The following is a 14,296-nucleotide window of genomic DNA, read 5'->3' as shown; positions in this document are numbered from 1 at the left end:
TAGTCCAGTTCATTTTAAGTGAGTTGAGTGTGTGCAAGAAAACTAGAAGCACACATAGCGGGTGAGAGGGTAGAAGCCTATAGGGTTTGTAATTTTGGGAAGAATCTTTACATAGACTCTGTATGTAAACCCACAGATACTGTATGTGAACATACTGTGTCTAAACAGCAGTGCCGGGCGGTTTGTCCTAACCAAAGGACCTGTTGTGAGGAAGCTTGTGCTCCTGTGAAGTAGCTGCTCGATTGGTTGATGACTCAGGGAGCACCTCCTGAGACTTAGGCATCAAAAGAATTCTTCCTTCTTACCAAAGAGTGGCTTTTTTAAAAAGATGGATTTGGCTGAGGTTCTCTGAACTGGATAGATGAGGGGATTAAAATCGTTATCTTATATGATTTGATTCAGAGGGCTTCCTTGTGTTTGTTAATCTTCTGCATATGCTATCAGTTGCTCTCTCAGCTGATTCTCAAGGCACTTCATGGTATTACAAAAAGCAAGATTATTGTTATTAGAATAAGATCTTATTAAAGTGGTTCTCCATGCACTTTCTCTTATTATGGCTGCAGTCTCAAAAGTGTATCTTCAGGGGTGCCTGGGTGGCTCAGTGGGTTAAGCCTCTGCCTTTGGCTCAGGTCATGATCTCAGGGTCCTGGGATTGAGCCCCACATCCGGTTCTCTGCTCAGCAGGGAGCCTGCTTCCCCCTTCCTCTCTGCCTGCCTCTGCCTGCTTGTGATCTCTCTCTCTCTGTCAAATAAATAAAATCTTTAAAAAAAGAAAAGTGTATCTTCATAGATGAAATATGGTATACACACGTAAGTACACATACTCCGCCATAAAAGGACATCGAGTACTGATCTGTGGAACAACCTGGACGGACATTAAAAGCATTATACCATGTGAGAGAACACGCAAAAGGCCACTTCCTCTATGTTTCCATTTATGTGAAATGTCCAGAATAGGCAGACACAAGGAGATAGTAGATTAACATTTCCCAGGAGCTAGGGGAAGGAGGGAATGAGGAGTGACTACTTAATGTATAGAGGATTTCTTTTTGGGTGATGAAAGTGTTCTGGAATTAGATAATCGTGATGGTTTACAGAGTTGTGAATACACTAAAACCCACTGAACTGGTATACTTTAAAATGGTTACACTGGGGGCACCTGGGTGGCTCAGTCGGTTAAGCCTCTGCCTTCGACTCAGGTCATGATCTCAGCATCCTGGGATCAATCTCCACATCTAGGCTGTCCCCGCCTCTCTCTGCCTGTCTCTCTGCCTACTTGTGATCTTCCTCTGTCAAATAAATAAATAAAATCTTAAAAATAAAATAAAATGGTTACACTGGTGAATTTTATGTAAATTTTATCTCAGAGATGAAAGGGTACATCTCTCTGCTGGTGGAATGACTGCTGAATGAATGATGAGAAGCACTTGGTATTTGTTTCTTGGTGCTATTGCTGGTTGACATTTTACCCAGTGAGTTAAGTAATGGATAGTAGGGGCGGCCCTTGAAATGTACGAGGAGTCTCCTCATTAAGGGAAATACATACTTGCACAGTGACTTGATAATTCATGAAAGTGCTGTTGGATAATCACCTTTAAGTTCCCATTTTTAATGGGAATGCAAGACTCTTGGTTAACATGTGTGATTGATTCCATTTGTATGTTCACTATGTTTTATCTAAACTTGGTTTTGAAAATCTCCGGCTCTCCTTTTTGGAAACTAGTTACTAGATTGTTGCCTAGGTATAGCTAGCAAGCCTTGTATTTTGAGATTCTCTGTTAGATACAGACTGGAATGTATGAGTTAGAGGTATAGTAGGGCAGTGACTGGTGGCAGTTTATTGGCACACCAGACATATTTTACCATATTTGGTTATCTTCAGATTATTTGCTGCTATGAGACAGTGGTCCATTACCACCAGTTCTTGGCTCATGATGTCACAGCCTTCGCTGATCTGTACAGTACATTACACTAAAAAAGGAAACCCCATGGGTTGACATCAGGTTTTATTGACTATTCTGTGATGATTTAGGGAGACAGAATGAAGTCAGTTTGTTGCAGTGGGAAATCTGTCCTCCTTGTCCGCTCTACCAGTGGGATACAGGATCAGGGCATGAACTGGGGATGGGGCACAGCCCTTCAGACATTACTAACTGTTGGCCTTAGAATAAAGAAAGAACAGCAGGTTAGCCTGCTGCAAAATACTGGGGCTTAGTGAATGGTCAGTAGAGTAATATTTTGTATCTTTCATCCACTGTTCCTCAGCTACCTGAAGGGCTGCAGCTAGATATAACAAACATAGACCAGTAGTGTCGGACTTGTCAGTGACCAGCATGCTAAAATGCAGTTCCTTGTTACGTGACAGGTAGAGAAAACATATGGCAGGCAGGTGGTGGCAGCAGCATCATTATCAGCTCACAGTGAGATTGGCAGTTCATTTGCAGATAGTGATGCCCACCTGCCATGGAAACAGTACACCACTGGGCACCCGGAAGCCCTCATGATTGTGTCCTTCTAACATGTTTAGCCTGCCCTGCATAATTCTTATTGGTTGGCAGACACTACCAAATGGTGACACTGGCCACAGCCTGGGAACTAGTATGATTCAGCATTGAAGTGTCTGGTTTGAGCAGGCTAGTTTCTTGTTGTTGCTCTCAATAAAGGTACATGTTCTCTTTTTTATATTTTTATTACAACTAGCCATTTTTTCCCTTAACTTTAATCTTATTTTTCCTCTTCCAAATGTAACTTACAGATTTTAATCTTGGAAATTCATGGTGTAAAAAGAACTGAATGTACCCTATAATTGTAGATATATTCCTACAATTTGTTAGGTATGTTCCTCTGGATTATATTTCTGTCTGTGTCCTGAATTTCCCCAAATAGGATTGTATTATATGTACCATTGCACATTTGCTTTTTTATTTGGCCATGTTTCCAAAACAGAGTGCGTAGATCTCCCTTGTTTTCAACAGCCATGGGATGCTTACTGAGAAGTGCTGGTAATACACTGGTGGAAAAAAAGAGCCATGGCCACGACCAACTTGGAACTCGTGGGCTGCTATGAGAAATAGATCACAACTTGTAATTATGCTTTGGTGCTAAACAGAGTCCTTGCACATACATCTTTGTTTCTATAGACTAAATTCCTTAAGTAAAATTGCTGGGTCAGAGGGCATCTACATAATAAGTGTTGGTACAGTTGTCAATTTTACCTCCAGAGATATTGTACCAATTTCTGCCAACAGTGGGAAAATAGTGCTTAGAGAAGCACATGAAAATTGAAATCTCGTTAGATAAAAGCATGGGCAGTAGTGATTAGATTCAACTGGAGAATCAGATGGGGGGGTGGAAAAATTATGGTGGGACGCAAAGAAAATTCCCCCCAAATCTAGATCTGCACTTTCAGATCTCTAAGAGGTCTATTTTTCCTGGAGGAAAATAACAACCAACACATCCAAAATTATTTGACAATTTTATAGGAAGTCAATGAGCTGTAGATTACTCTGTCTTACTCTATGACCACTGCTGAGAAATGGTGAAGTAGGCAACATTTGGTTAGACTTGTGGTACCTAGACATGTAGCTTGAATTCACTCTTCTGTTTAGAAAGCAGAAAAATACATAAAGGTATTTCATATCCTGAGAAGGGTGAAATAATTTGTCCTCCACGACCGCCCGAGACTGCTCCTTTATTTCAATGGGTTATTGGACATAACTTCTCATTATTATTGCCTTTGGGTAAACATCTGTTTTCTGGGAATGTGATCGGAGTATCCTCTTGAGATTCTGGAGTTGGCTAGGTATGAGATAAGAGTTGTCTGACCTTTACCTGGCTGCTGCTGCTAGATTACTGCCTAATGGAATGTGCGTGGGTAGAAAATCCCAAGCAAAAAAACAAACAGAAAACATGTATTTAATTGTGGTAAAATGCCCATCACAAAAATGTATGATCACAACCATTTTTAAGTGTACCATGTGATTGCAGAACTCAGCACTACTGAACTCCAGAACTCTTCCATCTTGCACAACTGAAGCGGTTCACCCATTTAACAACATTTCCCCATTCCCTCCTCACTCTAGCCCCTAGCAGCCTCCATTCTGCTTTATTTCTTTGAGTTGGACTGCTCTAGATACCCTATGTAAATGGACTCATGCAGTATTTCTTTTTGTGACTGGCTTATTTCACTTAGTATAATGCCCTTGAGGTTCGTCCAAGTAATAGCATGTGTCAGAGTGTCCTTCCTTTTTAAGGCCATGGTATCGTATTGCATGTATATACGACATACACCACTTTTTGTTTATCCATTTATCCATCAGTGAACATTTTTGCTTCCACTTTTTGGTTATTGTGAGTAATGCTGCTGTGAACATGGGATACAAATATCTCTGAGGCCCTGCTTTCTATCCTTTTTTTTTTTTTTAAATTTATTTATTTTTTTACAGAGAGAGAGAAGAAGAGTGTGTGTGTGGAACGGGGTGGGAGGGGCAGAGATAGAGGCAGGAAGAGAAACTTAAACAGACCTCACGCAGAGTGGGGAGCCATCCCACGACCCCGAGATCACCACCGGAGCCCAAACCAAGAGTCAGACCCTTAACTGACTGCACCACCCAGGTGCTCCTTTAATTGAAGATACCCAGAAGTAGAATTGCTGGTTCTTATGGTAGTTCTGTTATTTATATATTTATTTATTTATTTATTTTTTGAAGAATCTGAGCAATTTTTCTGCTTCCTGTCTCTGAAGAGTTAGCAGTGGAGACTGGGGAACCAGGAGTCTCGGAGAAGACTTCTCCGTATAGCTGCCTAGAGCTCAGTTGCATGAATTTAGGCCGTTAGGTATGCAAGTGTAATGCATTTGACGTAGGGTTATCATCCATTTCTATGTTCACCTGGTTTCCAAATATGTATTTGTGGGGTGGGGAGTTGACTGTATGCATATAAACTGTTTTTTGCTGTTTTGCTTTTTATTTTTGGGGGGGAGGGTTTGTTTTGATTTTTTAAACAGTGGCTGCATACAAGTCAAAAGACCTGGATTTGGAGGTGGACGCGCAGATGCATGTAGGATGGTCTTTGATCAGGCTCTGTGTGTAGTTTCAGGCATTGACCTTAGGTGTTATTGCTGTGTGCACACTGTGCCTTTGATCAAGGAACTTCGTTTCATTTAATAGGCCTCTGTCTTTGTGAAATACAGGGAGAGGGTGATCTGCCTAAAGGAAGAAAGACCTATGATGTTAACATCTGTTTATCTTGCAATCTTTTCTTTGCATCAGAACCAAGAATAATTTATATAAATACAGAAGAGCTATATCCTTTGGCTATTTTTCTTTGTGCCATTGGCAGGCATTCCTTAAGAATTACTATATGTTCCTTCCTAATTCTTCTTAGCGATCATGATGATACTCTTCTTTTAGTCCAGTTCACCCCTTTAGTTAATTTACCTGAATATATATTCCCTTTGTCTGAGTGACTTCTAAATGCCAGCTCATGGGCATGCTGGAGAAATGGGTGTGCTTTGAACTGTAGTGAATGCAGGATGGCTTTTCTCTACTGGCTTTGCTCACCCAAGCAACACCTGGCCCCCAGAGCAATAAGGATTTATTGGAACTCTTGACAAGGTGAATACGTTAGACCCCACTTTATTGCTTAAGTTCCCCTGTTTGGCTTTTGGTGAGAGGAGACATTTTCTTCATAGACTGGCATATATTTGCAGAGAAAATATAATTTTTGTTTTTATCCATGTCTTAATAATATCCCCCTTTCCCCCAGTAATTCTTCTCAGATGCCATTAAGCAAATCCTCTTTCTTCATATCCCTGAGCCTCTCCGTTTTATGACTGCTGTTGTTTTAAAGACTGAGTGACATTATGTGTATTCTACACAAAGGCATAAGGATCTCTGTGTATTTGTGCTGCTTGTGTGGCTGGAACTCCTCCAGGGAGAGTTCTGGACGAAATGATTTAATTTCCCCTGACTGCTGCTGACCTTGGAAATTTTGGACACAGATCCCTGTGACTGACACTTATACAGGGGAGAAAAAAAGACCCTCACGCAACTTCCATCCTCTGGAGGAAAGCAGTGGGAGATGGCAGCTCTGATGAGGAGTAAGAAGGACCATATGGGAGACACAAGGGGCAGTTTCCAGTATTACTTGCGGGGCCTCACTATTATAATTAGGTATTGGGATGAGTCACACCATGATATGGTAATGAATAAGATGATGGAGCATTCATGTAAACACAGATTATACTTTTTATATATATATTTGCATGCTTGTGAGGACTGAAGATTCTAGAGGATTAATGAAAATACTGGCAGCTATGAGGTTATTTTCGTATAGTGGTCTCTGTTTTTCTGTGATCCTCATCAGATTTACTTGAAATATTTTCAGTTGTCAGAGCTGTGTTTTCGAAACTGTGTATGTCCCGTTATTTACCTTATACATAAACTAAGGAATCTTTTGAGACCATTTTAATGTTACGGTTGTCAAGTCACTACTTCTAGCAATCCTTGCCAGTCTCTAATGGGTCCTTATATGAAATGTTTTCATACGTATTTGTGGATCTCATGCCTGTGTATACTTTTAATTAAATATTTACCAAACTGAATGTTTATCAGGAAGCAGTGATGTCCACTTAAACGAATGCTTAATGTCAGTAGAGACTCTCAGCATCTCCGCAGGCCCTGTGTTAAGCTGGATTTCTACCTTTCCTCTCAAAACAGATAAAAGAATCTGCCCATCCAGCAAGGTGGTGGGGGGTAAGGAGTTCATTTTGTCAGAAATACATCAAATAAAAATGCTCCTTGCCTTTACGCTTGTAGAGGTTTGTAAGCACCATAGGTTAACATTCCATTGATGGAACTAGAATGTGCTCAGAATAGTTCTGACTCTGGGGGAGTTGGGAAGGGTGATTATAGATGGGGGAGAGCAACATAAATATATGTGAATAAACAACCAGCCTTAGCCCCTAATTACAGTGATTTCAAAGTGGGGGGGGCGGTTTACACAGTACAGCAAGGCTGGATTGGAGAAGTAAGAAGGGAGGATTCGTTTGTTTCCTTAACTTTGCAGTGTAGGTGTATAATTTTTTGTCCATTATCTGTAAAATTGCTTAGGTTCCCCGGTTTGGCCTTCTGTAAAAATTGTTTTAAGACAGATCTGAGCTCAGTGATATCCTAATGAAACATAAATTTCAGCTTTTTGATTGTGGTTATAAAAATAAATAGTTCACATCCACCAATTGCTCAGTTTCTTTCTAATAATAGCAATCAATACTCAGCAGAAGTATTCATCACCACTACAAAAGTATGTATTTCTTTAACCTGAATTTCTAGTCACCATCCATCCAGTAAAATAAATTCCAACTCCTAAGGTAAAGAATTCTAGAATTATGTCAGCAAATCAAGAATAAATAAAACTTGGCCATTGGAATGGTAGAAGTGATTGAAAAGTATCTTCATCAAATACAGAACAGAATATATTTTACAGTGATAGTCATAAATTAAAGGAATTTTTTTTTCCCCTTTGTACAAATTTAGTCTCACATCCAAAATTGTTTTTAGGAACCGAAAATTCCAAAGCTTTCTGGTCAAGTCCAGTAACATTTTTTTTTTAAAAGATTTTTATTTATTTATTTGACAGAGAGAGAGAGATCACAAGTAGGCAGAGAGCCCGATGCAGGGCTTGATCCTAGGACGCTGAGAACATGACCTGAGCTAAAGGCAGAGGCTTAACTCACTGAGCCATCCAGGCACCCCCAGATTTTTTTTTTAAGATAATGAAGGATAAACTTTTTTATTTTTCATACCTGGTTTTTCATAAGATGTTTGTTCCTATTTGGTTTCAGAGTGTTTACAGGGAATTCTTAAGAGAAGATAGCAGAAGCTCCCAGGAAGAAATGGAGAAAGTTAGAATCACAATAGGTAGGTTCCTATAAGAGAGGATGAGGTTAAGACTCTTGTGCCTGAAGGTAGAGTCTGGGTGTGCGCAGTCCCAGGTGGTGACAAGAGTGGCAGGTGGCTCCCAAGCACTTAAAAGGTGCGTGGTCTGGATGGAGATGCGCTAGACCCACAGCATGCACACCGATTTCAGTGACTTTGTATCAAAGGAAAAATAATCTTAGTATCTTTCTCATGTTGGTTATTTGTTGACATTTTTAGTTAAATAGGAAAGACTAAATATAATTTCATCTTTTTTTTCCCTTTTCAATGTTGCTACTAGAAAATGTGAATGTCATGTGTTGCTCTCATTTGTGACTCATGGTCTTCTTGTGACCCCGTGCTATCTAGGGGGAGGTACGCGTGATGTCCTGTTGTGGGGGTTGAGTGGCTCCACGAGGCTTGTATCTGAGTAGCTGGCTTGGCTGGGAGGTAAGCTGAGCACATGCCCAGAAGCAGGACCAAGCAGCCCCTCCTCAGCAGTTGTGTTGAAGCTCAGTCTGTATCTAGGTGAATGGATAATTAAGATTTGTTTGAAGATGTAAGAATATGCAACGTATATATTGTTAAATTAATACATTCGGTGCTTTTTAGCAGAGAAGAAAGATCAAGCATACATAAATATTGAGGAGTATTCTGGAAGGTCCTGTTTTGTCCAGATAAGTGGAGACTTGGTCTCTTTGTTCATTGTCTTCCTGATTTAGTAAGGCAAGGAGTATCCTCTTAAAGTATCTTTAGTTAACCTATTAATTGAGAATATTCCCACACTCTGCTTTAATTATCTTTGGTAAATAAAATCTTTAATAACTAGTACCTACAAAATTAATCTAGAAAAGGTATAAATAAATACTAAATAGTGTATCATTCTTTAAAATAAGCCCCACTTATCTCTAAGTTGGGATGAATATGTATGAAGTACATATTCTTGTTTGCTGTGGCTCCTTAAGGAGAAAAGTGTATTTAATTGAGTCTTTCTACCTAATGATTTCAGTAGTCTAATGATTTAAGTAAACATGCATCTTATTTTTGCATATATGTATGTATTCGTGTACTTATTTATCTCACACTTATTTAGCACTAACTTTGTGCCCAGCTCTCTAAGAAAATCAGTGCATGTTTATCTAAACATAACTGGCACATTGAGCTTACCCTGAGTCTGGCTCTGTTCTAAATGCCTTGTGTTTATTAATGCATTTCTTCCTGTAACTGTGAGATGGGCAGAGTTACCCATGTTAAACTGAAGCACAGAGGAGTTAGGTAACTTATCAAAGCTCACACAGCTCTTACGTAGAATTGCTGGGAACTAAACCTTACAGCCTGGTGGGCTCGAGTCCGTGCTCTTATTTAAGCTGCGTAAAATAGTTTGTTCTACTTACTTTTGTCTTCTGGGTGCATTTAGCTGGACTTGCCCAGACAGTGATGTTGTCTTTTCTGGGGTACACAGAAGCTTTTCATAACTACCTGGGAGTACTGTCATGAGAGTGATGGATCATTTAAAAGCTGATTTCCAGAGGCAGGGTATTTATTACAGCTCCTAGTGAATTTATGATTGGCCATGTGGAATAATGGGTGGGATTATATGATGCTTATGCAAAATAGCCTTACATAACAGCCCTAGTTATATTAATACTAAACTCAGGCTGTGACCTGGAAATATTGTGGATATGCGGTTGTGTTCCTCTTTCCTTGTCCTTTATACACGGTTCAGATTTTGTCATTTCATTATCATCACTACCATAAAGTCTATGAAGTTCTTTGGTAGTTTGGCTTTTTGAGAGATCAGTTGGATGAAGAATATCCATCCATAGATGCTCATAATTCTTTAGGTGTGGCCTAAAGCTATTCTGTTGAACTAAATTGCTTCCATGCTTTATAAGAGATTGTGATATAAATTTGGTCTTAAGTTTTCATCTTCATTTCTCTGCAAGGTCCTTGAGAGGAATACTCTACAATCTAATGGACCAAGGATGGATCAAATTAGATTGCCCTCTACCCTTTTTTTTCTTTGAAAATGTGTTTGAGAAACAAATAATACAGGAAATTACATGTATTTTGCTTGTTCAACCTATTACAGGAATGGCTGTGATTAAAATTTTATCATGATTTCAAAATACTCCTCTCCCCTCTCTTTTAAATAAATAACATTTTTGTCATATAAAACAGCAGAAAGGTCAACAGCTTGACAAAGTAGTTCTCAAAATTGATCCTTTTCATTTCAAAGGTGTCCTTTAGGATTTTATGTCTGAAAGGGCTCCTGGTTACATGCAACAGGTATTTACAGTATACCCAGCTACTCCTGTACAGGCCCTGTGACAACAGTGTTAGTAAAAGGCATGACCTGCCTTGTCCTGGAGCTTATAATCTGTGTGTTCCAGTATATTGTAAATGTAAGGTAAGAATTACAGAGGCGTAAGAAAATGCAATACAATACACCATATCTGACTGTCTTGGAATTCGAGAGTTCTGTGATACTGTAAAATTCTAGTCTAGTGCTCTAAATTTTCCAGGTGAAAAAGTAAGACCCAAAGATGGGATGTGACTCTTCTGTGAGAGAATGACAAGTGGAACCAAGCAAGAGCCAGGGCTCCTTGGGGTCATTGCTGTAAAGAGAGATCAGAGATCAGGCCCTGTCTTTGTGTTATATACATGTAAAATACTTGTATACTAAACATTTCCAGGAGTATCTTTGCTTGATAAACGAGAAACCTATCTGCAAAAACTGCTACTTTTTAACTCCTGCCATTAACTAGTTATCAATTATTCAAAGACCTTGCTAAGATTTACAGTTTTAATTGAAACTGTTTAAATTGTGGCTCTTTTTTAAGTGATTGACAAGTCAGTGATGAGTATCTAGAGATGGCTGCAAGGTAGAGAAACAGATCTCAGAATCCACAGGAGAGGGACATAAATGCTAATTATACAATGACTTTAATTCTTGGTTTGTCATGGCTGCCTGCAGGTGTGTGTCTTGGCTGTGGGCTGTTTTCAAGGCCTCATTTGTATTTGAGGTTTATTTTAATAATGATCCTTCCCCAGATAGCTCTTTTTTAATCTCTTACTTTCAGTTATTTTCATAGATAAAGGAAGAAATTAACTGGGAGATGAAGGTAACTGATTCTTTAGGTTAGTGAAAATTTAAGTTTTGTTTGTTTGGTCTTCCCACTTATTTTCCTGAAAATCAGTTTTGGAATAGGATGTCTTTTGGCCTTCTGAACTGGAGGATGGTCATATATTCATTTTTGTTAATTATCATTACCCATCCACCACCACCACCATCATCATCGCCACCATTACTCACTTGGCCTTCTGGATGAACTAATGCTCTCCTTGTAAGAGCTGATGTTACTCTGTGCAGTGTATTTGCACTGAAGAGCTACTGTCCTACTCTCCTGTCTGCTGAGGTAGAGGCTTGGTATTAGCAGGTGCAAGGTAACCTTGAGATTCATAGTTTATTTTTAAGCAAGGAAGAATGTTTCCATTGGAGTAGAACTGTGGGTTTGAGCTGGATCAGGTGAGAGCACAGATATGTGGACCTCTTTCCTCAGTTCCACATAATTTTTGGCTTCACACCAAATGCCCCCAGTTCCACCATATTCTGTGGCTATGCCCTTTTTAAACTTAGCCCTAAATTCCTTTACATTCCATGGTGTGGGCACCTTTGAGGTTTAGCTCCTGTATACTGCCATTTCTTGTGTGATTTTGCCATGACTTAAACAGATTTCCATGTGCTCTCCTGGCTCTCTTCCTGCTTCTATAAGTTAGTTGTAGGGCCTTGCCAGGGTACAGAGTTCCAGGATGTATCACTGCAGGTAAGTTGGGGACAAGCTTTTCCTCTCCTAGGAATTTGAGTCAGCTGTGATGCTATTTGTAGCCCCTCTATTTCCTTGCTCTGTCTTTGGCCTGTGTTAACTCTGGCTGCATACAGGGAAACTATTAAAACCTTATTGAAGGAGGGCCTAGTTGTTAAATCCCATTCCTGCCCCTAGTATGATCATATCCCTCAAAGGTACCCATCTCCTTAGCTTTAGACAAGTCGATGAGACCTAGCAACAATTTCAGTGTATATATCTGACTTTAAGGGTCTTCTGTATATTTTCTTCTTGTCTGTCTTGTTGTGTTCTGTCAGTACTTCTCATAATTTACCTTGCCTTCAGTCCTTAACTGACTTTCTCTGTGATAGGGCTCCCTGTTGCTTTTAAACCATGATTAGATATAGTGTTCAAATGAGTGATCTGACAGTCCGAATTTTGAGGCAGCTGTCCTTTTCAAAATTTCTGTATTCATTTTTAAAATGAGTTTTTGAGGAACAGACAGTTTGAAAGAATTTTAATCGTGCTCACCAGCACTGTGGCTGAACTTGATGTCTATTCAATATGCTGTCTTTAAGCTGATCAGTGGGAACTAAAGACATGTTTAGAAAACGAGATTCTAGACTTTGACTATGAGGATGGCTTCAGGATGCTTGATCTAGTGTATTTTCTTTCATGCAGATTTGTAAGTCTTGGCCATGGCCAAAACCAGCCATATACCTTAATTCTGTAAAACAGACACTGCATGTTTATTGATGGATACTACATATTTGTTCCTTCTTAAATGTTTTCATAAGGAAAGCTCATCGTTCGGTATGCCCATATCCTTATATTGTATATTAGGATTCGACAGCTTTCTCATTTTAGGTTCCTAGCTTCCTAACCTATGTGTACAACTGTCCTTTCTTCATTTGAAATTTAAAGTTTTTCTGGCCCATTCAGTCGTTATTTTTCTCTAAACTTCCTACCTTCAACTGTACTGGTACTGGTTAGCTGTGTCGTTTTATTTATGTACTGTGATATCAGTCCCGAGCATCCTTGTGACTGTCATCTTGTTTGTCTTCCTTGATGTTTCTTAACTTGGTTCTGGAAAAGTTACGGTAGACTGAAATAATATGCAGTTTTCTGTAGAGGCATTTCATATTTTTAAAAAACAGATCTTCAAAGGAGTCTGAAAAGGTTAAAGAACTGCTCTACATAATGTTATCTAGGAGTCCTGCAGGAATATTGCCAACCTCTTTTCTGTCAAGTGTAATATCCGTGAGACCTTAAATGTCCGGCCATTTTTCTTTCTCTTTCGGTATCAGTCTTTTCAATTTTTAGAGCAGTTTTAGGTTCATAGCAAAATGGAACAGAAAGTGGAGAGTTCCCATTTATGCCGTCGTTCCTCACAAGCACAGCCTCCCCCACTGTCACCAGCCCCTACTAGGGTGGTACATTTGTTACAATTGATGAACCTACGTTGATAGATCACCACTTAAAGTCCATAGTTAAATGGGTTCACTTTCAGTGTTCTGCGTTCTCTGAGTGTTGAGAAATGTGTAATGGCATGTGTCCATCATTACTGTCTGATAACAGAATAGTTTCACTGCCCTAAAAATCCCCTGTGCTTTTCCTGTTCATCCATCTCTCTTTCCCCTGACCCCCAGCAACTGCTGATCTCATTCTTTATAATTTTGCCTCTTCCAGAATGTCACATAATTGGAACCATACAATATGTCCCTCTTTTTCAGGTTGGCGTCTTTCTCTTAGCAATAGGCATTTAAGGTTCCTCTATGTCTTTTTATGGCATGAGAGTTCATTTCTTTTTGTTTTTTTATTTTTTTTAAAGAGTTTATTTATTTATACAACAGCGAGAGAGGGAACACAAGCAGGGGGAGTGGGAGAGGGAACACAAGCAGGGGGAGTGGGAGAGGGAGAAGCCGACTTCCCGCTGAGCAGGGAGCCTGATGCAGGGCCCGATCCCTGAACCCTGGGATCATGACCTGAGGCGAAGGCAGACGCCTAACGACTGAGCCACCCAGGCGCCCCCTCATTTCTTTCTGGTGCTGAATAATACTCCATTGTCTGGATATACCACAGTGTGTTTGTATGTTCATCTGCTGAAGGATAACTTAGTTGTTTCCAAATTCAGCAGTTATGAGTAAAGATGCTGTAAACATGATCCAGGTTTTTACGTATGGTAAAATATGTTCAGTTTTTTTTTTTTTTTTTTTTTTTTTTTTTTTTTTTTTTTTTTAAAGATTTTATTTATTTGACAGAGAGAAATCACAAGAGAGGCAGGCAGAGAGAGAGGAAGGGAAGCAGGCTCTCCGCTGAGCAGAGAGCCCGATGCGGGACTCGATCCCAGGACCCTGAGATCATGACCTGAGCCGAAGGCAGCGGCTTAACCCACTGAGCCACCCAGGCGCCCCCAATATGTTCAGTTTTATAAGAAACCACGAAACTGGCTTTGAAAGTAGCTGCGCTGTTTTGCATTCGCACTAACAATGAATGAGAGTCCTTGCTGCCACACACCCACGCCAGCGCGCGTTTGTTGTCCGCGTTTAGACG

General features: G+C 39.8%; 1 protein-coding gene across 2 annotated transcripts in view; it reads left to right on the top strand.

Moving 5' to 3' along the window:
- Nucleotides 1-14,296, top strand: part of SND1 (staphylococcal nuclease and tudor domain containing 1) — a 418,356-nt gene that overhangs the window by 172,818 nt on the left and 231,242 nt on the right. The gene's annotated exons all lie outside the window — the stretch shown is intronic.

This window comes from Meles meles, chromosome 10 (assembly GCF_922984935.1).
Source record: "Meles meles chromosome 10, mMelMel3.1 paternal haplotype, whole genome shotgun sequence".
Classification (NCBI taxonomy): Eukaryota; Metazoa; Chordata; class Mammalia; order Carnivora; family Mustelidae; genus Meles; species Meles meles.
This window is presented reverse-complemented; position numbering and strand designations above follow the sequence as displayed.